Source organism: Oncorhynchus nerka, linkage group LG6 (assembly GCF_034236695.1).
Source record: "Oncorhynchus nerka isolate Pitt River linkage group LG6, Oner_Uvic_2.0, whole genome shotgun sequence".
In the NCBI taxonomy this organism is placed as follows: domain Eukaryota; kingdom Metazoa; phylum Chordata; class Actinopteri; order Salmoniformes; family Salmonidae; genus Oncorhynchus; species Oncorhynchus nerka.
In genome coordinates, this window is record NC_088401.1 from 65,085,159 (window position 1) to 65,110,030 (window position 24,872).

The 24,872-nt window shown below is 43.8% G+C and overlaps 1 protein-coding gene across 5 annotated transcripts in view; it reads left to right on the plus strand.

Moving 5' to 3' along the window:
- Positions 1-24,872, plus strand: part of elf1 (E74-like ETS transcription factor 1) — an 84,170-nt gene that overhangs the window by 6,068 nt on the left and 53,230 nt on the right. For 3 of the 5 annotated variants that reach the window (XM_029662397.2, XM_029662400.2, XM_065019809.1), the window contains exon 1: positions 11,219-11,490. The exons of 1 other annotated variant lie outside the window; for it this stretch is intronic. The gene's annotated coding sequence lies outside the window, so the exon portion shown is untranslated. Of the gene's footprint in view, positions 1-11,090; positions 11,185-11,218; positions 11,491-24,872 lie in introns of those variants that run through there. One more of the 5 variants, XM_065019808.1, reaches the window with a different exon arrangement.

Here is a 24,872-nt window from a genome sequence, read left to right on the forward strand (position 1 = left end):
CAGTAGTCAGTTATAGTTCAGTACAGTACAGTACATTATAGTGTACTCAACTTTAGTGTGTTCTCCTGTGGACTGTACTGAACTATACTCTACTTTTTTTTACTGTACTGTACTCTCCTGTGCTGTGCTCTACTGTACTGTACTGAACTATACTCTACTGTACTATTCTGTGCTGTCCTGTGCTGTACTGAACTATACTGTACTGTGCTGTCCAAACTTGTGAACCCAACTGTGGCTTGTGATTACTATGAATTCCCATTGTAGCCAATTCAATTCGATTTTTCAGCAATTCCATTATATAAACAACATTTATATCTGTAAAAACACTATAACTAATTAATAGGTCTACCTTTACTCGTGAAATTAAATTATCCTCCCTCCTCATGGGGGGATTAGAAAATATCTTAAAGATATGTGGTTTTTTGGTAAAGGAATTTCAATGCACAAGGCAATGTTTCTTTAACTTACTGAAGGCAGAATTATATGTCCCAAACTAAATATAAGTGTTGATATTAGTTGGCAGGGGTCTTTACTTCAACATTATGTAAGGGATAATCAATGGGTTCTATGGAAATGAATGAACAACGTGGAAGGTGTGTTTCACCACACGCTAGCAGAGTGGAACTAACCTTCCCTGGAGTCGCAGTGGAACTAACCTTCCCTGGAGTCGCAGTGGAACTAACCTTCCCTGGAGTCGCAGTGGAACTAACCTTCCCCGGAGTCGCAGTGGAACTAACCTTCCCTGGAGTCGCAGTATTTTCCAGAGAACTTCACTTTATAATTTGCAGGTAGAATTGTGTTCAACATCCACTGAAGCTGGTAGCAAGTTTACCAGACAGCTAAAGTAGTTGCCTTGGTAACCAAACCAACAGACTTGCTAGTTTAGCTAACCAAACCATCAGTCCTAGCCTGCTATTATGAAAATCGAATTCAACAATGCCAATGTTTTCAATTCGACTATTGCTTTCAATAGCAGCTCAAACATATAATATGTAAGAATTAGTTCTAGCCTATGAATTCTACCTTGCTGATATACTATGCGTTCTAGGGAAATAATGCACGCTCTAGAATGCCCTTCAAGCCAATCAGAAACGAGTATTCAACAATTCCATGGTCTAATGTGTTTTCATGTATTTCTAATATATATATATTTTTTAATTCTGGTTGATGTTTTCAATGACCCCTTTTCCATCTGTTTGACCAGAAATCATAGCCTTTGCTTATTTCACATTTTTAGGATGGAAAATGGTTGAACAATTAATATATGCCTTAATATATATATATTTGAAATCTTACCTTTCATATGACACCCAATTTGACATGCTCCTATGAACTTCACATGTTGAAGCTTATGGGTCCTTCTACATTGAAATAACCTTGACCAATTCCCCAGTCCTGCCTGGTCACAGTCACGTAACATAACACTGACCAAAGCGGCATAATCTTCCTGACCATTCATTGTCTGCCAATTAACTGAAGGTTGAAAGGGTTTGAGTTAGTGAACTAGAAAAGATTTTCTCCCCTAAGGATCATTGAAATAAACGATGTTGGCCTTTTTATTTTATCACCCATTGTTCAAAGTAAGTCTGCTCTGAGTAACATTGACAAGTTTTCCATTGTCATTTCAAAGTGTTTCATGGTGTTTAGTTGTACCTCTTTGTCCATATCAGTGGGGCTCATTAGAATGCCTCGCTGACCCTTTCTCCCGCTTCACCCCAATCTGCGTGAGGGATGCTATTGGCCCAGTTAGCCCTGTCTGAGGACTTTCCTTGGATTGCGTCCCAAATAGCACTATTCCTTATGTAGTGCACTACTTTTGACCAGGGCCCATAGGGGACGCACACCTCTAGCTCTGAGTCACTCAGGGAACAGCCATCAGCTGACCTTGGAGCTTCACAAGACTCCACATCTCATGCCCTCAAGGTTTGTCTTATTTAGGAGGTGAACGTTATTTATAATAAAGGTTACATGGAGAAAATCGGACCTCTCCCAAATGAAAATGGATGGCCCTCCCTTCAGCAAAATATATTTTAGGCAAACCCACCCTGTACCCAAAATAATAATTAAACAAACTGGATATTAGAGAGCATGTCTACCGTTTTACCCTCACTTCTTGGAGAGATCAGAGCCTTAGATATGCAGTTTTAGAAACTGTTATTCGTCCTGTAAGCATTGAATGGCAATGCAGGAATTTTGATAGCGGGCAGGGCTGCGGGCCAGAAGGTTTTTGGTTCACAGGTCACCATGGACAAGAGTAGGGGTGGAAACATTTCATGCAATTCTACTTCACTTTACATATTAGTAGAATATTTTTTCAAAATGAAAGGCTAATAATTGAAAGAGAGAGAACCCTAATGTGTTCATCTTATCATATTTCTACAATGCCAAGTCAGTGTGTCTTGTTTGCACCGAAACTGCCCCTGTTTGCAAATACTTAAATCTGAGATGTCATTAGGAATCTGAGCATGGTACTTTCAAAATTAGGCCTAACTTTCCACCCCAGACAGAGTAGGCCTACCGACGCAGAAAAATGTAAGTTTCAACTGCTGGCTGCTCTTCTTCTGTGGCTTAACCCAATGAGAGAAGGTCACAAGTGTTTCCCTAAAAGCTGTCTGGGTTTAAACATCTATTGTTCAAAAAGTGAATAGCTTAATCAATTGATAGTGACAGAATTAGATTACTTCCCAAGCAAAGTTTATTTTTTGTCTCCCCGGCTGTAGAAGGTTGTAGCTCAGCCTCTGAATGTCAAAGAAATGAAACAATGACACTCCCATATGTATCGGAGTTACATCTTTCCCTGGTATTTTAAATCCCTACTGTGAGACGCCTAAGACAGCACTACAGGGAGACAGGACGGACAGCTGATTGTCCTCGCAGTGGTAGACCACGTGTAACAACACCTGCACAGGATCGGTACATTCGAACATCACACCTGCGGGACAGGTACAGGATGGCAACAACAACTGCCCGGGTTACACCAGGAATGTACAATCCCTCCATTGTGCGTACAATCCCTCCATCAGTACTCAGACTGTCTGCAATAGGCTGAGAGAGGCTGGACTGAGGGCTTGTAGGCCTGTTGTAAGGCAGGTCCTCACCAGACATCACCGGCAACAACGTCGCCTATGGCCACAAACCCACTGTCGCTGGACCAGATAGGACTGGCAAAAAGTGCTCTTCACTGACGAGTTGCGGTTTTGTCTCACCAGGGGTGATGGTCGGATTCGCGTTTATCGTCAAAGGAATGAGCGTTACACCGAGGCCTGTACTCTGGAGCAGGTTTGATTTGGAGGTGGAGGGTTCGTCATGGTCTGGGGCGGTGTGTCACAGCATCATCGGACTGAGCTTGTTGTCATTGCAGGCAATCTCAACGCGGTGCGTTACAGGGAAGACATCCTCCTCCCTCATGTGCTACCCTTCCTGCAGGCTCATCCTGACATGACCCTCCAGCATGACAATGCCACCAGCCATACTGCTCGTTCTGTGCGTGATTTTCTGCAAGACAGGAATGTCATTGTTCTGCCATGGCCAGCGAAGAGCCCGGATCTCAATCCCATTGAGTACGTCTGGGACCTGTTGGATCGGAGGGTGAGGGCTAGGGCCATTCCCCCCAGAAATGTCCGGAAACTTGCAGGTGCCTTGGTGGAAGAGTGGGGTAACATCTCACAACAAGTAAGGCAAATCTGGAACAGTCCATGAGGAGGAGATGCACTGGAGTACTTAATGCAGCTGGTGGCCACACCAGATACTGAGTGTTACTTTTGATTTTGACCCGCCCCCCTTTGTTCAGGGACACATTATTCAATTTCTGTTAGTCACATGTCTGTGGAACTTGTTCAGTTTATGTCTCAGTTGTTGAATCTTGTAATGTTTATACATATATATATACACATGTTAAGTTTGCTGAAAATAAACGCAGTTGACAGTGAGTGGACGTTTCTTTTTTTTGCTGAGTTTATATATGTGCCCTCTGTTCCCCAGTGTCCATGTTGGTTATTGTTACCATGTCCGTTGGTCCTGTGAGTACCTGTGTTGTTGTTTTGTGCAATTGTTATTACGGGTCTCGTCCCGTGTATTTATTAGAGGTTTAACCTCTCTCTTTTGTTTGGATTACATCCCTGTGTGTTCTGTATGCATGTTTGTTTTATGCTTCGTCCCTGTGCCTTTCATGGCATGTTGTATAATTTGGGTGGAGTATTAAAACCCCCTATTATGTATTCCTGTGCCCGTCTCCAATCCTTATACAACGTGACGGAATAACCGACCCTAAATGGAGACAGCAGGAATGTCCTGTCCGGCGCCACCACATCTTCAGCAGCTGCAACTGGCCCTGACCGACCCGCATCTCTGTGGTCGTCCTCGAGGCTGGTGTCATCCTGCTGCGTCGGGGGGGGGCGGTGGTACTGTCACCGATTCCCCTGGTACTGCTGCTCATTTTGTGCACCAGCTCCAGAGTTCTACAGCACCCGCTTCTAGGCGTCATGAACTGTCTAATTACGCACACCTGGTTCCCATTTCCCCTGATTAGTAATTGTATATATGTGCCCTCTGTTCCATCGTCCATTGTCAACTAAGTAAAAATACATAAAGCCGACAAATATCCTGATGAAAATTCAGGTTCTTGTAATCGCATTCATCTCTCTACTCCACCTGTCTGCCTCCCTTTCTATAGGTCTTGAACTATCGTGCACATGGTATCAAATCAATCAACTGGGTCTGGCCTGAAGTTGCTGCTAGTGAACCTGCAACATTGTATCAACTAGCCTATTCCAGGCCCTACCCTGAGAGTTTCCCATGTCAGTGAGCTTGGGACAGACAACTGTTTTGGGGAAAAGTTTTCAGGTATTTTACTATGTTTCCACTTGATATATGGGATAATCAGATCATGATATTTTGCTCATTCACTCTGAGGCTTGGTGATTATTGAGGGGGAGAGTGTTGGAAAGATTTTTAGTATACTGTGAGGATTGAGGAACTAGTATAGTATGCAATGGATTTTAATAAAACAGACTTCGTTGACTTACTGTGTGAGTTGAAGAAGAAATGACTGAGAAATTCAGCTTATTAGTGGTGGATGCGGATGAGCAGGGACCCTGACAAAAAGAAACCAGACATCCCTAAATGGGCACTTTCCTACATTTGCGTGCAGCAGGCCAGGTACTTCTATGCGTGGTCAGGTGCGCATGCTCCCAGGACAGAGAAACATGCTCATTGCTCACATGGAGCACTCCAAACAACACAAAAATGTAAAAATTGACAAAACTCATAAATGATGGTCATGAAATGAACCAAAACTTGTTTGTCGCAAGTGCAGCACGTTTTGAAGTCTGCAAACAACATTTCCACTCTGAGAATGAGAACGGTAAATGTCTATAATGAATATATGTATTAACAGAAATTAATGTAACCAAATGATGGAGATTAACGGTACATTTACTACTGTTCACATATGTAATGGGGAATTGATCAAAATAAACAAAGGGCAATCAATTCACACATTGAAACAATGAATGTGCAAGAATTGGTGCGAGACAGCTGAGTCATTCTGGAGAGCTGAGCACATGCATTCTGAAGAGAGACACACCCATATCTTCGCCACACCCCTCTTCTTGAGTCAACATTTTTTATTATACTCAAGACCAGTGGCGTCCCATCATTCAGGGCAGAGCCTCACCTGTGTTGAGCCACACATTTTTAGCCCCCCCAAAAAATATATATATTTATTTATATACTACTGTTCAAAAGATTGGAGTCACAATTTCCTCGTTTTTGAAAGAAAAGTACATTTTTTTGTCCATTAAAATAATATAAAATACAGTGTAGACATTGTTAATGCTGTAAATGACAGTTGTAGCTGAAAACGGCTGATTGTTTTATAGAATATCTACAGAGGCCCATTATCAGCAACCATCCAAGTTTATCATTTTAGAAGGCTAATTGATCATTAAAAAAACCTTTTGCAATTATGTTAGCACAGCTGAAAACTGATGTACTGATTAAAGATGCAAAAAAAACTGGCCTTCTTTGGATTAGTTGAGTATCGAGCATAAACATTTGTGGGTTTGATTATAGGCTCAAAATGGCTAGAAACAAAGAACTTTCTTCTGAAACTCATCAGTCTATTCTTGTTCCGAGAAATGAAGGCTATTCCATGTGAGAAATTGCCAAGAAACTGAAGATCTTGTACAACGATGTGTCCTACTCCTTTCACAGAACAGCGCAAACTGTCTTTAACCAAAATAGAAAGAGGAGTGTGAGGCCCTGGTGCACAACTGAGCAAGAGGACAAGTACATTAGAGTGTTTAGTTTGAGAAACAGACTCCTCACAAGTCCTCAACTGCTTCATTAAATAGTACCCGCAAAACACCAGTCTCAACGTCAACAGTGAAGAGGCGGCTCCGGGATGCTGGCCTTCTAGGCAGAGTTCCTCTGTCCAGTGTCTGTGTTCTTTTGCCCATCTTAATCTTTTATTTTATTGGTCAGTCTGAGATATGGCTTTTTCTTTGCAACTCTGCCTAGAAGGCCAGCATCCCGAGTCTGAATGAACTGTTTCGCTGCCAGACAAGGCTCCGCTGATAGCCAGGTGTAGCAGTGGTAAGGTGTTGGGACTGCTGTTGGGACTCTGCTGTTGGGACAGCTTTATCTAGGCCCTAACAGTTTGCGGGCACTGTTTGTCACCGTTATAGTGCAATTCATGTATTTTTTTGTATTGTGTTGTGTAGTGGCTTTTCTGGCATGCATCGCACATTTTATTTTTTTTCCCAACCAAAATGTACATACTAAAATCTCCACTGCTCAAGACACATTATCTTCACACATATTTGAGATGCTTTTCACTGACAGCAGCAAACTCAATAATCAGTTGGGCCTATTCCCACGTTCTGCCCAAATTGCAGGCTTCCCAAATCGGAATAGGCCTATGCACTTGTGTTTGAAACAATCCACAGCAAAACAAAATAGAAGCCAATGATCCTCTGTGGCTAAGTCATGCTCTCTGGTGAAGTATTTCAATGATTTTATTTAAGACAGGAGTAATTATATAATTTGGGGAAAATATCATTTTACTTTAGGGGAAGCCAGTATCCGCCAACCTTCCTTTCCAATTCACAAGTATCTGAAACCAGACATCTGTATATAATGACGAGATGCTCATGTCAACTGTAAGCGGGCTGTCATGTTCCTTTCACTGAGGAGTGGCTTCCCTTATGTAAATAAGGTTTTTATTTTTTAAATTGTAAATACATTTGCAAAAATGTCAAAAAACCTATTTTTTCTTTGTCATTATGGGGCATTGTGTGTGGACTGATGAGGGAAGAAAACAATGTAATACATTTTTGAATAAGTCTGTAATGTAACAACATGTCTACAAAGTCAAGGGGTCTGAATACTTTCCGAATGCACTGTATATGACTCTTAGCTGTCTTTATTTTTAGGCTATGAAGTAAAGGTGTGTCTCTTCACTTAGCGAGGTCACATCAAGGTTGCAGCTCTCTCTCTAACCCTCCACAAGGGTAGGCTATGAGAGAGCCCTTTTCTGTCTTGACTTGATGGCCGTTTTGGCTTACTTTTACCCCAAAATAGTTTCTTTGGACTTTGAAACTTTTTATTTAATTTGTAGCTTTTCTGTTTCCCCTATGGCCTTTCTGTTTCTGTATCTATTTCAAGTCCTTTATTAAATTATTGTGCTCGTTTAGCCACTTAAATATAAAATATGGCACACATCTCTTTCACACGCTAATAAGAAAACAAACACTCACAGGCTTGATATTGTGGCCCCATATCAACCTTTGATACTTTTCTCGCCTCCAAGGCGAAAGTACAGCCAGATCCTATATTTGGTCCATGTAATAATGGCCTACAGCTGAACATTGAGGAAAATAACCACCAGAGACAGTGACAGCGACCCATAAGTCCTCTAAGTTGTAGAGATGGAATGTCATAGTTTCTGAGGCCTATATCCGCCGAGCTGTCATCTTATTCCCTCTGCAGATAAAAGGGACTGCAGTGGGGGATGAGGTGGTCTTCAGCATGGGCACTGGCAGAAAGTGGAACAAAATGTGCTCCTTAGTATTCCGTAATGAAACAGCTGGAGAGGATAATGGAGTGCTGCTATCTGTGTCAACCACAAGTGTCTATTGAACCTGCCCCCTCATCTGTTTGCTTTTCTCTCCTTTTGACATTTTTGTCAGCAAAGTCAATGATCCTGCCACCCGTTACTAGTGTGTTGATTTGTTTTTTGCAAATGACGGCAATTAACAGCCGATTAAAAGGCGAGGCAATTTTCTGCTCTCTGAACTGGGGTCTTTGTTGGGGGGCTGTTAATAGGAAACGGAGAGCTGGGATTCCCAGAAGTACTTCAGATACCAATCAAAGCTGTAGTATCAAGCCCCAGGAAAAGCGATGTCGCCATCAAAAAGCCTCATTGAAAATGTTCTTGTGGACTCGTGGGAGAAAAAAAATCTTAATTGACATGATTACACTGGCCATGTGGTCTGAATATACTGCCATTCTGCCTCTCCTCACCAGAAAGAGCCACACAACCAGGCTCTGAGAAAAAAACATGCACCACCACGCACTAGTAAACTACTAGTAATACTAGTAAACACACACTAGTAAATAATCAGCACATCCACGCTATTTACTGGTAAATAATCAGCACATCCACACACTATTTACTGGTCAATAATCAGCACATCCACACTATTTACAGGTCAATAATCAGCACATCCACACTATTTACTGGTCAATAATCAGCACATCCACACTATTTACAGGTCAATAATCAGCACATCCACACTATTTACAGGTCAATAATCAGCACATCCACACTATTTACAGGTCAATAATCAGCACATCCACACTATTTAGGAGTAAATAATCAGCACATCCACACTATTTAGGAGTAAATAACCAGCACATCCACACTATTTAGGAGTAAATAATCAGCACATCCACACTATTTACAGGTCAATAATCAGCACATCCACACTATTTAGGAGTAAATAATCAGCACATCCACACTATTTACAGGTCAATAATCAGCACATCCACACTATTTACAGGTCAATAATCAGCACATCCACACTATTTACAGGTCAATAATCAGCACATCAACACTATTTACTGGTCAATAATCAGCACATCCACACTATTTACTGGTAAATAGTCTGCACATCCACACTATTTACTGGTCAATAATCAGCACATCCACACTATTTACTGGTCAATAATCAGCACATCCACACTATTTACTGGTCAATAATCAGGACATCCACACTATTTAACTGGTCAATAATCAGCACATCCACACACTATTTACTGGTCAATAATCAGCACATCCACGCTATTTACAGGTCAAAAATCAGCACATCCACACTATTTAACTGGTCAATAATCAGCACATCCGCACTATTTACTGGTCAATAATCAGCACATCCACACTATGAATGAGTTACCTGTGTGCGCGTGCGTGTGCATGTGTGTATGTGTGTGGTCTTGTGTGTGACTTGGTGTGTATAAATCTCTCACCATCTAACAACCATGGGTCTTTAAGACTGGAGTCAGACGGTGTAGAGGACTAGAGGGCTGCTTGGACTTCTCCTGAATGCGTCTGATCTGGGGCTGTGTAGTGGACACGCAGTATTTCCAGGGGTGGTGATAAATGGGGGTTGTTTGGTTTACTTGCTCTGTTCGAAGCAATTTCTCTCTTCTGTGCCGAAGTGGTCCTAACCTGGGCCAGCCTGAGTAAAAACTGCCATTCCAGATTGGTCTCAGATTGGGGTTAGTGAAAAGGTGACCACATCAAATGCAACTCCTTTTACTGAAAATGTAGCTGAGATGTCACACACAAACACACACACACACCAGTGGAGGCTGGTGGGAGGAGCTTTAGGACTATAGGCTCATTGTAATGGCTGGAATGGAATAAATGAAACGGTATCAAACAGATAAAACATATGGAAACCACATTTGACTCCATTCCATTTACTCCATTCCAGCCATTACAATGAGCCTGTACTCCTATAGCTCCCCCCACCAGCCTTCACTGACACACACACACACACACAGCTACACCACAGAACTACTCAGCTTCCTGTTTGTCAGTCGAATTGTGTCTGATAAAGATGCTATCTAAAGACACGTGATGTAACAGCCCTGAACGCAGGATGAGGTGGGGGATAGTAGTGCCCCAGTGGCAGATTTACATTAATTGGCTCTTCAGGCCTTTTCAGCTGAATGGGCAGGTGTGTGTGTGTCTTTGTCTCTGTCTGTGTGTGAACACGAGTATGCGCATTATCAGGCAAACAGGAGAAGCTAACATGGAGAATCCTGCTCTTGGAATAGTAATACATCCAGTGTTGGCTATGACAGCTGTACACCTGTTAGCTCGTGTTTGATTGAGTTGGTTGCTTAAGGGGGAGCATGTGATGAGAGCTGCAGACAGTATGGCCACTAATATACATCAGCAGTATATCATCCAGGTGGGGTTTAGGGGGAGGAGGGGGGTCTATAGAAACACCTGTGCTGAGGCATTAGCTAAGACCAGTAGCCTGCCTTTGATGTCAAAGTAATGTGAGACTGCTTTGTCTTTATAGCCCACTATTCTGGTACCTCCCACTGAAGTCACATATAAAGCTGGTTTTATGGGGCCTCTATTGGCTCAAGAGCCACTCCTCTGGATTTACCTCTGACTGTCTCATTTGCTTTACCTAAATGACCTCACACCTCACAACCCTCTAATGAACACTTAATGATGAAAATGTCCCTGTATTCTTCTGACACTTTTTTACAACCCAGTGTTTCTCAGGTCTTCCATTTACTGATTTTAACCACCAAGATGAGACTGCTCTATAGTGCTCGGTCAAAGTCCAAGTATCCTCAACCAATGGTAAACTGAACTATGCATTTACAGCACCCAACTCCCTCCCCAGCACTCCTCCGCAGAATAAACCAGTCTGTTGTCTTTCACATTGCTCAAGGTGTGGCCTGCTGGTTGATACGTCCCGCTCTCCCCTCCCCACGTCTGACCCACAGCCAATCCCCAACACCTGCCGCGACTCACCTGAAAGGATTTGCATACAGGGCCCATCCTGGTTCGTGATTGGCCAGGTGCAGCCACACTGCCTGAGGACTCCCCCACCAATGGATGTCCTGCTGTGTGACTCACAGGGAGAGCCAGGGCAAGTTGCTTCACTACACTTCTCCTTTTTTTTTTTTACATTTTCAACAGCAGCCATTGCCTCGCTTTCTCTTCTTCTCCTTTTCAGTTTAGTTTTATCGCTGTGAGTGGGAGAGGTAGAGGGCAGGTCAGTGTTCCACACCTCCTGTACCGCGCTGGGTCCCGCTGCTCTCTGGAGGCACACCCTTACTTGGATTATTTTTCTTTCATTGCAGTTGTCTCGGTTTCCCCCTGTGTTTTTAAGTCATTCAGATCTGTCACTTGTTCCACTGTTAACATGGAGTCCGACACATAAGCCCTGTGTCTTTGAGGTTAGTGACGGCAGTATTTGTGTTTCTTTATGGGTGAATAGTTGGTTCAAACCAAATAGAGTTGTTTATATGGGTCATGTATTTAACGTTGTATGTGTTCCTCATTTGTTTTCTATATTTGCGAATGTGTCACGAGAAAAGCAGAAGTACAACTTGCACAAATATAAATCGAGAAACAAAAAAGTTCATGTTGATACAATTAAAGATATTCTCCAGTACTTTTGTATACTTCATAGCCAGTAGTTCTGAAAGTATCTCCCATGAGCCAAAAGTGCTCCACGAAAATGGTGTACTACGTGATATGTGCACAACGTCATCTCTCTCTCTCTCTGGCGAGGGGCTGAAGCTCATTGGCTGAAACTAATTGCTAGTTAGTTTATCATTGTCACTTGTCATCGTTGTTGTTTTGCTTAAGAGTCATTGCCATATATGGCGTGCTTTAGCAAGGGAGGGAACTGTAACCAAGCCCCCTGACCCCGAGACCAAGTCCCCTGACTCCGAGACCAACCCCACTGACCCGGAGACCAAGCCCCCTGATCTAGCCCCCCTGACCCTGAGACCAAGCCCCCTGACCACGAGACCAAGCCCCCTGACCAACCCCCCTGACCACGAGACCAAGCCCCTGACCAACCCCCTGACCACGAGACCAAGCCACCTGACCAACCCCACTGACCACGAGACCAAGCCCCTGATCTAGCCCCCTGACCCTGAGACCAAGCCCCTGACCAACCCCCTGACCACGAGACCAAGCCCCCTGATCTAGCCCCCTGACCCTGAGACCAACCCCACTGACCATGAGACCAAGCCCCCTGACCAACCCCCTGACCACGAGACCAAGCCCCCTGACCCTGAGACCAAGCCCCCTGACCACGAGACCAAGCCCCCTGACCACGAGACCAAGCCCCCTGACCACGAGACCAAGCCCCTGACCCTGAGACCAAGCCCCTGACCCTGAGACCAAGCCCCCTGACCACGAGACCAAGCCCCCTGACCAAGCCCACGTGAGCGTTTACAGTTGGTCATGGTGTAGAAATACTTGTAATTCTCTTTCATGGGAACTCTCAGTAGACCATAGGCCATAAATCTGAAAAGGTTATACATTTTTGCTAATTCTGCTTTGGCCCGGCGCTAGCCTACCTCTAAAATAATAAGTAATTAATTAAATAGTATCTAGATTCTAGAATGTGCTTCTCCCCACACCCTGTTGCATGGTCAGGTAAGGTTCTGTTTGATTTCAGGCTTGCTTATCAGGAACTGATCAGGCCACCGGAGCCCTGCATGAATGTTGATCTTCCTGTAAGGCAGAGGAGGATCAACAGGTATTCGTTGCGACTCATAGTGGATGACAAACAAACTGGTGTTGTGCTACCATTATCTCCTAAGCAGTTCACATCTCAACATGCTATTCTCACATGAATGGTTTTTGTAGAGTTACCTTTGGCGTGCCTAGTTGTGGTAGGTTTCTGTTGCTAAAAGTTGCAGCAGAGATAATATCATGGTTCCTGTTTCACCAGAAACATGCTCTGCACTGACAAACTTTATTGAGGTTGGCAGTTAAAAATGTATCTGAAAACACTCAAAACAAAGTGACCCCATAGTTTTTGTTGTATAGATCCCATCAGACCTCGAAAGACCCAAAATAAAGCAATTTCACTCAATGTTGCCTCAAGGATCTCCTCACATATCATTGGAGAAGCTTACACTCTGTCTCGTAAACCTAGTGATACTGTATCAAATCAGCCCTCTGTGGTTGTTAATTATGAGGTCACTGTTTAGGTCAGCAGGGCCTACACCTGGAAAATGTTGCATTCAACCAATGCTTTACACACTTTTAATATCATGAGTCAATAACCCGGTTTTAACATTGGTGAATTGCTAAGTTGTACCCCATAGCTATTCCCAGTTTGCATCTGAGCTAACTTTGTAATCACGCTTTGTGCCCACCCTGGCCTCTTGATTTGGCTTGTAAATGAGGCACAGTACCTGAGGTTTGGCCATGAAGTGAGAGAAACACAACACTCCCATTGTTGACCTATTGAGTGGCTGTAGAGAGGGGCCTAGTTTCTGTCACAAGGGAGGGAGTGGCAGAGAGGTGAAGAGAGGGAGGAACGGAGGGAGGGCAGCAGTAGTATCAGGTTGGCTCCTCACACAATACAGAGTCAACAAGTCTTAGCCTGTAATTAGATCATTTGGCCTGGCTGAGGAAGAGGAGTAGGGGTGGATTTAATCAGCCCAGGCTTGACATGCCCTCATATGGAACAGTACAGGGTTGGGTCTGTTCTGGCTCACATTTTCTCCCTTCACAATCCAGCCTGTAGTTGACATTGAATGACAGAGGGCGGCAGTTTGTTCAAGCTGTTTCGCAGTTGATGGGTAAATAAGCAGATCCTGTGGCCTGCTGGCTTGTCAGTCGTGTTGCTATGACATGTTAACAAAAAAAAGTTCTCATATAGATGGATGGTGCTTTCAAAACAACTGGGAACTCGGGGGGGAAAAAATGTGGTAAAATCATGACGTCAGTAATCTTCAGTCAGAGCTCTAGAAAGATGCCCGAGTTCCCGACTTGGAATTCTGAGTTGGATGACCGTTCCAAATGATTTTTCCCAGTCGGTGCTCATTTTTTTCCAGAGTTCCCAGTTGTATTGAACCCACTGAAGTCGGAAGTCAGAGATTTCCCGAGTTTCAAGTTTTTCTTTTACACGGCATGTGTCTCAGGTGACCTCTGGTAACGGGTGACATGATCTCAGGTAACGGCAGTGACAGGAACCTGTTTGGGTGGGTAATTCTGGGTTGGGTTGTGGTCCCTTCTTTCTTTTGTTGTTAGGGGCTTTCACACACATCTGAGGCCTGAGTGATGGGAAAATTGGCTGTAACAAGTCACAATGTGCTCGAGGTGATCTGAATTCTACACCTCTGGTTTGAAACTCTGCCCCTCCTTTATTGTGGGGGAGGCTGCAAGCTCAAGCTAGCCAGAGACCGATGGAGACATACATGTACCCATTCAATATCAATAGCCTTCATGTTGATGGAGAAAATGGTATACAGTAACTATGTGTTTGACTGTTCATTCTAAAAGTGCAGGGATCCTGAGTGGCGCAGCGGTCTAAGGCACTGCATCTCAGTTTAAGAGGTGTCACTACAGTCCCTGGTTCAAATCTCATCTGGACATGATTGGGAGTCCCAGCATTGGCCGGGGTAGGCCGTCATTGTAAATAAGAATTTGTTCTTATCTGACTTGCCTAGTTAAATAAAGGTAACATTAAAAAAATAACAAAATGGTGGACATTGGTCACATTTAAAAGATCTAGTGCGCTGTGTTGCCTGGCTGAGGGTCCTTTGTGTTGATCCAGAGGTGGATTTGCATTGCGTTTCCATACTTGTCTCTCCATTTCCATTGAGTAAAGCACAGCTCTCCCAATGTTGCAACTGTCTGAGACTCACACAAACAAGTTGAGACTTGCAAACCATTGTTCTGAGGTACAGGGGGAACCAGAAATACAAGCTGGGTGTCTCAATACTGGAAGCAGAAACATAGGGCAAGATTTCTGCTCACACCAGAATCAGAAAACCTGAGAAAGGAGATGACGATGCTGATGTGATCTTGTTAGGTCACTGCTCTATGTGAGCTATCTCTAAAGCTCAAAATGCAACTGTGCAAAGTTGTCATCAAGGCAAAGGGTAGCTACTTTGAAGAAACTCAAATATAAAATATATCTTGTTTTGTTTAACACTCTTTTGGTTACTACATTATTCCATATGTGTTATTTCATAGTTTTGATGTATTCATTATGATTATACAATGTAGAAAATAGTAAAAATGAAGAAAAACCCTGGAATGAGTAGGTGTGACTGGTACTGTATGTCTCTGATCAGTTCCATCTGGTTAACATTCAGCTCCACATTACTAAGTATTTTAACTTGCACAGGCCATTCAGTGTTTGGATTCAAGTCACTGTTAAAGACATGCACTGGTACTTTGGTGACTGAGAAAGTATTTTTTTAACTTTCAACTTTGGGCTGGATGTGTCAATGTGTAGTTCATACATGCATAATCTATGAGCAGAATGACTGTCTTACTTCAATTAGCCAATTTTCCTGAAGCTTTGCCATGCCATTTTCCCTACATTTCCCCCCACGCGGGCTAGCCCCCTAGCAATTCGAGTTTTAGCCAATGAGCTTCAGCCCCTCGCATTTGAGTGACCGTTAGCAAGAGGCCTGCCCAGCGTTATCCAATGAGGTTGCAGAGCAGGCATAACGGCTCAGTGGACACAGAAAAAAGAGAGAAAGCAATGACGTGGTGCACCTATCTGTACACATGCGACGTAGTAAGCTATTTTCGGGGACCACTTTTGGCTCGTGAGTGCTACTTTCAGAAATACTGGCTAAAAAGTATACAAATGTACCGGCAAATCTTTTTAATATCTGCATGATTATCATCCTTATTTCAAGTGACTTACAAAGAATCAAGCTAGTCAGTCTCTCAGGCTGGTTTGGTTTGTGAACCAGGGAGACCAAGACCATGTGACCACACATCTTAATCATGTTTGGGGGACACGCTCCCGTCTATCTCCCTAAGTCTCTTTGTCCTCAGCCTCACTGGATCATTAGCCAGCTCTATTACCTCCCCCCTATCCCTCCCTCCTTCCTTCCCACACTAGCCTTGTGGAGTGGGCAGCTGTGCCCGACTCTCACCACCATGCCCCCCAGGCAGCTTGTGGTAATAAAATAAGTCATTTTCCGGGGAAGAGAGAGTCATTTGTGGTGAAGATCAGATCACACCTTCCTATTGATAACGTTCCCGGTTATTCAACATCAGGACTGTGAGCTGAGGGGGCGGAATCTTTCCAACTCTGTGAGTAGGGTTGGTAGTGTCAATCAAATATCATATAAAATTGTATTTGTCACATGCTTCGTAAACAACAGGTGTAGACTAACAGTGAAATGCAAAGGTAAAGATTAAACAAATCATTTGGAAATAGTGACACAAGGAATAAATACACAGTGAATAACAAATAACAATAACGAGTAAAAAATAACATGGCTATATACAGGGAGTACCAGTACCAAGTCGATGTGCAGAAGTATGAGGTAATAACATGGCTATATACAGGGAGTACCAGTACCAAGTCGATGTGCAGAAGTATGAGGTAATAACATGGCTATATACAGGGAGTACCAGTACCGAGTCGATGTGCAGAAGTATGAGGTAATAACATGGCTATATACAGGGAGTACCAGTACCGAGTCGATGTGCAGAAGTATGAGGTAATAACATGGCTATATACAGGGAGTGCCAGTACCGAGTCGATGTGCAGAAGTATGAGGTAATAACATGGCTATATACAGGGAGTACCAGTACCGAATCGATGTGCAGAAGTATGTGGTAATAACATGGCTATATACAGGGAGTACCAGTACCGAGTCGATGTGCAGAAGTATGAGGTAATACCATGGCTATATACAGGGAGTACCAGTACCGAGTCGATGTGCAGAAGTATGAGGTAATAACATGGCTATATACAGGGAGTACCAGTACCGAGTCGATGTGCAGAAGTATGAGGTAATAACATGGCTATATACAGGGAGTACCAGTACCGAATCGATGTGCAGAAGTATGAGGTAATAACATGGCTATATACAGGGAGTACCAGTACCGAGTCGATGTGCAGAAGTATGAGGTAATAACATGGCTATATACAGGGAGTACCAGTACCGAGTCGATGTGCAGAAGTATGAGGTAATAACATGGCTATATACAGGGAGTACCAGTACCGAATCGATGTGCAGAAGTATGAGGTAATAACATGGCTATATACAGGGAGTACCAGTACCGAATCGATGTGCAGAGGTATGAGGTAATAACATGGCTATATACAGGGAGTACCAGTACCGAATCGATGTGCAGAGGTATGAGGTAATAACATGGCTATATACAGGGAGTACCAGTACCGAGTCGATGTGCAGAGGTATGAGGTAATAACATGGCTATATACAGGGAGTACCAGTACCGAGTCGATGTGCAGAGGTATGAGGTAATAACATGGCTATATACAGGGAGTACCAGTACCGAGTCGATGCGTAGGGGACGAAGTAATTGAGTAGCTATGTACATATACAGCAACAGGGTGCCTTGGGTAATAGGAGTCACAGCAAGGCTAGTTACTGATATACCATGGAATTTCAACGGGATCCATCGTCTTGAAAAATAGTCAGTCAATATTAGGATTCTTTCTTAGAAAGGACATCTGGTGAAGTGAGTCAGCAGGATACTGCAGGAGTATGTTGCTTGTCTTTACAGATCAACCTTAACCCACTTCCCATTAAAACCTCAATGATTCAGTAGCGCCTCTTGCTATCTGTCTTGCTATGATATCTATCATGGAAACATCACATGTATGTGGGCGGCAAGAGACGGATTGTTTTTCTGAAATGTATAGGTTCAGTAATTGTTGGCTTACTCAAACAGACGACATGGCTTTTCTTGTTTAGTGAAGAGATGGTAGGTGGAATATTGACATTTCCACCAACTGACATCTCCAAAGAGGACAGTATAGTTCTGTGGCCTCTGCACATGCATATACAGCATCATGTTTCCAGCTGCGTTGGTCCGGTCCCACCGTTCATGAGGTAACATGCCTCAAAAATACATTATACTGCTTAAACTGCAGGACACATCAAGCCCAATACTACCACCTTCAAATGTCTGACCATCATCCAGTCATTTTAATCCAACTTCTTCTTCTTCTCCCTATGTAGTATCACTATCATTTAATATCAGCCATTCTAACTTAGGCACCAGGACAACATTTTCATATTTTTCATGTGGTTTTCGGGAGGTTTGGCTCCCAGACGCCACAGCTGCATTGGTGTCTATGGCTGGTCGGGAGTGGGGTGGGCCTCTGCATTCAGTGGTGTGGAAAACTGAGCCCTGCCTTTTTAAGCCTTCCATGACTCCAGGAACACAGACTTCTCCTGTGTCTGCTATGCTCTGAGTCCTCAGTCAGACACATGCAAGGGCCCACAGTTACAAAGACAAGCTCAAAGCCCTGTCTGTCATCCGAAAAAACTGCCCATGTCTTCCATAACTGCCCATGCCTTCCATAACTGCCCATGTCTTCCATAACTGCCCATGCCTTCCATAACTGCCCATGACTTCCATAACTGCCCATGCCTTCCATAACTGCCCATGCCTTCCATAACTGCCCATGTCTTCCATAACTGCCCATGCCTTCCATAACTGCCCATGTCTTCCATAACTGCCCATACCTTCCATAACTGTCCATGCCTTCCATAACTGCCCATGCCTTCCATAACTGCCCATGTCTTCCATAACTGCCCATGCCTTCCATAACTGCCCATACCTTCCATAACTGCCCATGCCTTCCATAACTGCCCATGTCTTCCATAACTGCCCATGCCTTCCATAACTGCCCATGCCTTCCATAACTGCCCATGCCTTCCATAACTGCCCATACCTTCCATAACTGCCCATGCCTTCCATAACTGCCCATGTCTTCCATAACTGCCCATACCTTCCATAACTGCCCATGCCTTCCACAACTGCCCATACCTTCCATAACTGCCCATGCCTTCCATAACTGCCCATGTCTTCCATAACTGCCCATGCCTTCCATAACTGCCCATGTCTTCCATAACTGCCCATGCCTTCCATAACTGCCCATGTCTTCCATAACTGCCCATGTCTTCCATAACTGCCAATGCCTTCCATAACTGCCCATGTCTTCCATAACTGCCCATGTCTTCCATAACTGCCCATGTCTTCCATAACTGCCCATGCCTTCCATAACTGCCCATGCCTTCCATAACTGCCCATACCTTCCATAACTGCCCATACCTTCCATAACTGCCCATACCTTCCATAACTGCCCATGTCTTCCATAACTGCCCATGCCTTCCATAACTGCCCATGCCTTCCATAACTGCCCATACCTTCCATAACTGCCCATGTCTTCCATAACTGCCCATGCCTTCCATAACTGCCCATACCTTCCATAACTGCCCATGCCTTCCATAACTGCCCATACCTTCCATAACTGCCCATGCCTTCCATAACTGCCCATGTCTTCCATAACTGCCCATGCCTTCCATAACTGCCCATGCCTTCCATAACTGCCCATGACTTCCATAACTGCCCATACCTTCCATAACTGCCCATACCTTCCATAACTGCCCATGCCTTCCATAACTGCCCATACCTTCCATAACTGCCCATGCCTTCCATAACTGCACATGTCTTCCATAACTGCCCATGCCTTCCATAACTGCCCATGTCTTCCATAACTGCCCATGCCTTCCATAACTGCCCATGCCTTCCATAACTGCCCATGCCTTCCATAACTGCCCATACCTTCCATAACTGCCCATGCCTTCCATAACTGCCCATGTCTTCCATAACTGCCCATGTCTTCCATAACTGCCCATGCCTTCCATAACTGCCCATACCTTCCATAACTGCCCATGCCTTCCATAACTGCCCATGTCTTCCATAACTGCCCATGCCTTCCATAACTGCCCATGTCTTCCATAACTGCCCATGCCTTCCATAACTGCCCATGCCTTCCATAACTGCCCATACCTTCCATAACTGCCCATGCCTTCCATAACTGCCCATGTCTTCCATAACTGCCCATGTCTTCCATAACTGCCCATGTCTTCCATAACTGCCCATGCCTTCCATAACTGCCCATGTCTTCCATAACTGCCCATGCCTTCCATAACTGCCCCCCCCTCCCCCCAACACTGTATTTCGATACAGTTTTGACTATCTGTCGATAAGCAACTGCTTGCTAAGGTTACAGTTAGGGTAAGGTTTAGAATAAGAGTTAGAGCTAGGGTTAGGATTAATAGATCGTTTGTTGATATGTTACTGATTGTCCATCTGTTGATGCTCTTCAGACTATCCAAATAAAGTGTTAAGGGGGGGATCGATACAGTTACGTATCGCAATATTTGTATTTATTTATTTTGCTAGGTAGTGTTAGCTAGCACTAGTCGACTGTACCTGTGGAAAAACTCTGGTATTTGTTGTCCTTTAGCTTGTTCTCCATCTTCTTTTTAAATAGTGAGCCAACATGTTTTCAGCACTTTTATTTCACACCAAAGAGACACCCTCAGAACTTATATCAAATTCAAAGCCTAGTTCAAAATAATTTGACAGTTGTGAAGAGCATGAGAACAGTGTGAAGTAACAGACACAGGGTGGCTGTTGGACTGATGTTGTGAGAAAACATGGTACCACCATGAAATGAAGCTATTTCCTGCATGCAGATTGGTCTGTAATGGCCAGGTTGATTACTAACAAAACGTGGGCCCTAAAGGTTGCAGCCAAGGATGGCACAGATGTTTTTTTGACCTTGATAGTTCTATAGAATGTAACAGTGGAAAATATGTTGATAAGTATGTACGCACAATGCTGTTAATTCATTTAGGAACTCCCACTGTACCCAACATTGACATAGAAAACATGGCTAAAAATAATATGATGACCTAAGAAACCTGCTCATATTTCTGTCTGAGAAGAGAAGCTAGAACTGCTCCTAAAATGATCCACGCTGCCCTAGCCATATCAAAGCTCAATGTTAATGCAGTCAGAAAATTGCATCAGAGGCTGGCTGGGAATGGCTTCCAGGGGATGAGTGTGAGTTTCCAGGCATTAAGCTCTCCCAAAGCAGCAACACTAATACAGTAATGCAGCAGAGATCAGTCGGAATCGATACAGACTGATCTGAGAGGAGAGTGAGGATGACAGGGAGTGAATGTTGTCTGTGGTTTGGAGCATGATGTACTACAGTACCCATAATGTCTGTCACCTTACCAATACGTGGTTTAACTGTATCTAGGACAGGTTAGTACATGCACACTTATTGTTATTCCTTAAATAACGTGCATTGGGATTGCCATGTGTGTTTTCAACAGTATGCATGTTTTATTGAGTTTATTTAAGCATTCTGGACTGTTTGGATGACAAATTGGGTTAGATTCACTTAGGCTGCGTTTCTGATCATATTGGCAAAGGATCTTATTGCCCAATTATTGGCAAAGGAGCTGATCTGATTGGTCAAAAGACCAATTAGTGGAAAAAGAGCTCAGAATTGGGCTGCCTGTGTAAACTCAGCCTTAGACGCTCGGTGAAAGTGAAATCCGTCAAGTTTTTGAGCGTCACTTCAAAACCAATGTGATAATTTTTTTTCCCTTGACAAATTGGCAATCAACTTCCACATGGGTCGAAACTTAGAGTGGCTTTGTTCTGTTTGACCTTGATCACTACCTGCTCTCTCAGGTGCTGCTCCTTAGTTACATAGCCTTCGGAAAGTATTCAGACTGTATTGACTTTTTACACATTTTGTTACGTTGCAGCCTTTTTCTAAAACAGATTAATAAAACAAACTCATCTACCCACAATACCCCATAATGACAAAGTGAAAACATTTTTTTATATATTTTTAGCAAATAAATACCTTATTTACATAAGTATTCAGACCCTATGAGACTCGAAATTGAGCTCAGGTGCATCCTGTTTCCATTGATCATCCTTGAGATGTTTCTACAACTTGATTGGAGTCCACCTGTGGTAAATTCAATTGATTGGACATGATTTGGAAAGGCACACCTGTCCATATAAGGTCCCACAGTTGACAGTGCATGCCAGAGCAAAAACCAAATGATGAGGTCAAAGGAATTCTCCATAGAGCTCAGAGACAGGATAGTGTCGAGGCACAGATCTGGGGAAGGGTACTAAATGATTTCTGCAGCATTGAAGTTCCCTAAGAACACAGTGGCCTTCATCATTCTTAAATGGAAGAAGTGTGGAACCACCAAGACTTTTCCTAGAGCTGGCCGCCCAGCCAAACTGAGAAATCGGGGGAGAAGGGCCTTGGTCAGGGAGGTGACCAATAACCCGATGGTCACCCTGACAGAGCTTTAGAGTTCCTCTGTAGAGATGGGAGAACCTTCCGGAAGGGCAGCCATCTCTGCAGCACTCCACCAATCAGGCACATGACAACCCGCTTGGTGTTTTCCAAAAGACACCTAAAGGACTCTCAGACCATGAGAAACAAGATTCTCTGGTCTGATGAAACCAAGATTGAACTCTTTGGCCTGAATGCCAAGCATCACTTCTGGAGGAAACCTGGCACCATCCCTATGGTGAAGCATGGTGGAGGCAGCATCATGCTGTGGGGATGTTCTTCAGCGGCAGGGACTGGGAGACTTGTCAGGATCGAGGCAAAGATGAACGGAGCAAAGTACAGAGAGATCCTTGATGAAAACCTGCTCCAGAGCACTCAGGACCTCAGACTGGGTCGAAAGTTCACCTTCAAGCAGGACAACAACCCTAATCACAGCCAAGACAACGCATGAGTGGCTTCGGGACATGTCTCTGAATGTCCTTGAGTTGACCAGCCAGAGCCTGGACTTGAACCCGATCGAACACCTCTGGAGAGACATGAAAATAGCTGTGCAGCAACACTGTGCCAAGCTTGTAGCTTGTAGCGTCATACCCTGTGCCAAACTTGTAGCTTGTAGCGTTATACCCTGTGCCAAACTTGTAGCATCATACCCAAGAAGACCTGAGGCTGTAATCGCTGCCAAAGGTGCTTCGACAAAGTGAAGGGTCTGAATGTGATATTTCCTTAATTTGATTTTTTTATTAGCAAACATTTCTAAAATCCTGTTTTTGCTTTGTCATTATGTGGTATTGTGTGCAGATTGATGAGGGGGGGGGGGGGGGGGGGTGGCATTTAACCAATTTTAGAATAAGGCTGTAACCTAACAAAATGTGGAAAAAGTTAAGGGGTCTGAATACTTTCCGAAGGCATCGTATGTTCTATTGACGGCTTCAAATTGTTAAATTGAGTGTCTGAGCTCCCGTCACTGTGAAGGATGACATCATTTACATCATTATCCTCCACTCTCAGAAAGATTAGGTTTAAAAATTCATGCCAGTTAATTGATGCTTGGAAGTATTGTGTACACTTCAGTTCATAATTTATTCCCTACCCACTCTGCTTAGTTCCTCACGTAGAGTAGGTCTTTGAGGGTTGTGTGACTGACTGAAAGACTCATTCACTGCACTGTCATTGTGTGTGTGTGTGTGTTTGTCAGGCTTGGGATGCAGTCTGTGTCTTCTCAAACACACAACCCCTGCCAGTGACACACAACCCCCCCCCCTCTCTCTCTCTTATCACAGAGCCTGCTCTACAAACCTTCTCCCTCTGCTCGTTCCTAAGCAACAGCCACTCCTTGTTTACCTATGCATTTTTGCATTGTGATTCTCATCAGGAGAAGTCACAGGCACCCAGAGATGGTTGTCTGTTCCCTTTATTCAAAGTAGTGAAGGCTACCTTGTTTGTTAGACCCTACATGTATGTTGTGTGCGGATAGTGTAATATGTTTTCCACCTAGTATCATATACATGATCACTCAGCTTTAAAGTAGGCCTACTACATTACTTTCACCTTCTATGGTTGAATAACAACAGGTTCAACCCCTCTTATACAACAATGCTTGTCTGTCTCTATGGACATGTGGTTTATTGTCCTCCTCATCTCCTGCATCAATGCTGCACCTTCCCCTCTGCTATCATAAACAAACGACCTGCTTTATAAAGTCTGGCCGGCGCTGCTTCACAAATATTGACCTGTACTGGCTCGGCTCCCTCTCTCCCACCTACACCCAACCTCACACAATACAATACACTGCAGTGAAAACCAAATTACAAAATGGTCAAATGTGGAATTTAATTAATAGAACATGAAAAACCACAGCAATTTGATGTCTATTCTATGATTTTGAGCAGAATCGGTGAATCCCAAACTACCCCCTCGCTCGGTGGGCCCTCAGTTGTTATGTGTTGCTGATGAAACTCAGAGGGTGACTTCCAGAGTAGCGAAGGGATCAGTAAACCCATCAACTTCGGGTCACACTCCTGACTTGAATGATGCAATTCATGTTCCCGTTTTAAATAGTTAAACGAGAATGAAATTCAAATCGCCTGTCGTTTTACCTCAGTAACTGTTAAACATTTAATTTGAGACGTATTCCGTTTGTTTTATGTGTCAAGTCTTTAAATCAGACACAAACACACGTGTCATATAATTAGGCACGTATCTCAATTATTTTGTAGGAAATTGTGCAATCTCCAAACATGTTGGGGTGTGTGTTGCGATAGCACTTCACTCTGGAGCCTGCATCCTTGCTTGCTTGGTCAAAATGGTTATTGGAGGGCCTAATTAGCACGTACACCCTTGATCATTTTCACTCCCTCAGTTTTGGGACACTTGTGCATATGGCGGCGGCGTGGGAAGGGTGTGATTTGGGATTCAGCCTTTGACTGCTCCTGATGTCACTGAATGCATAATGTG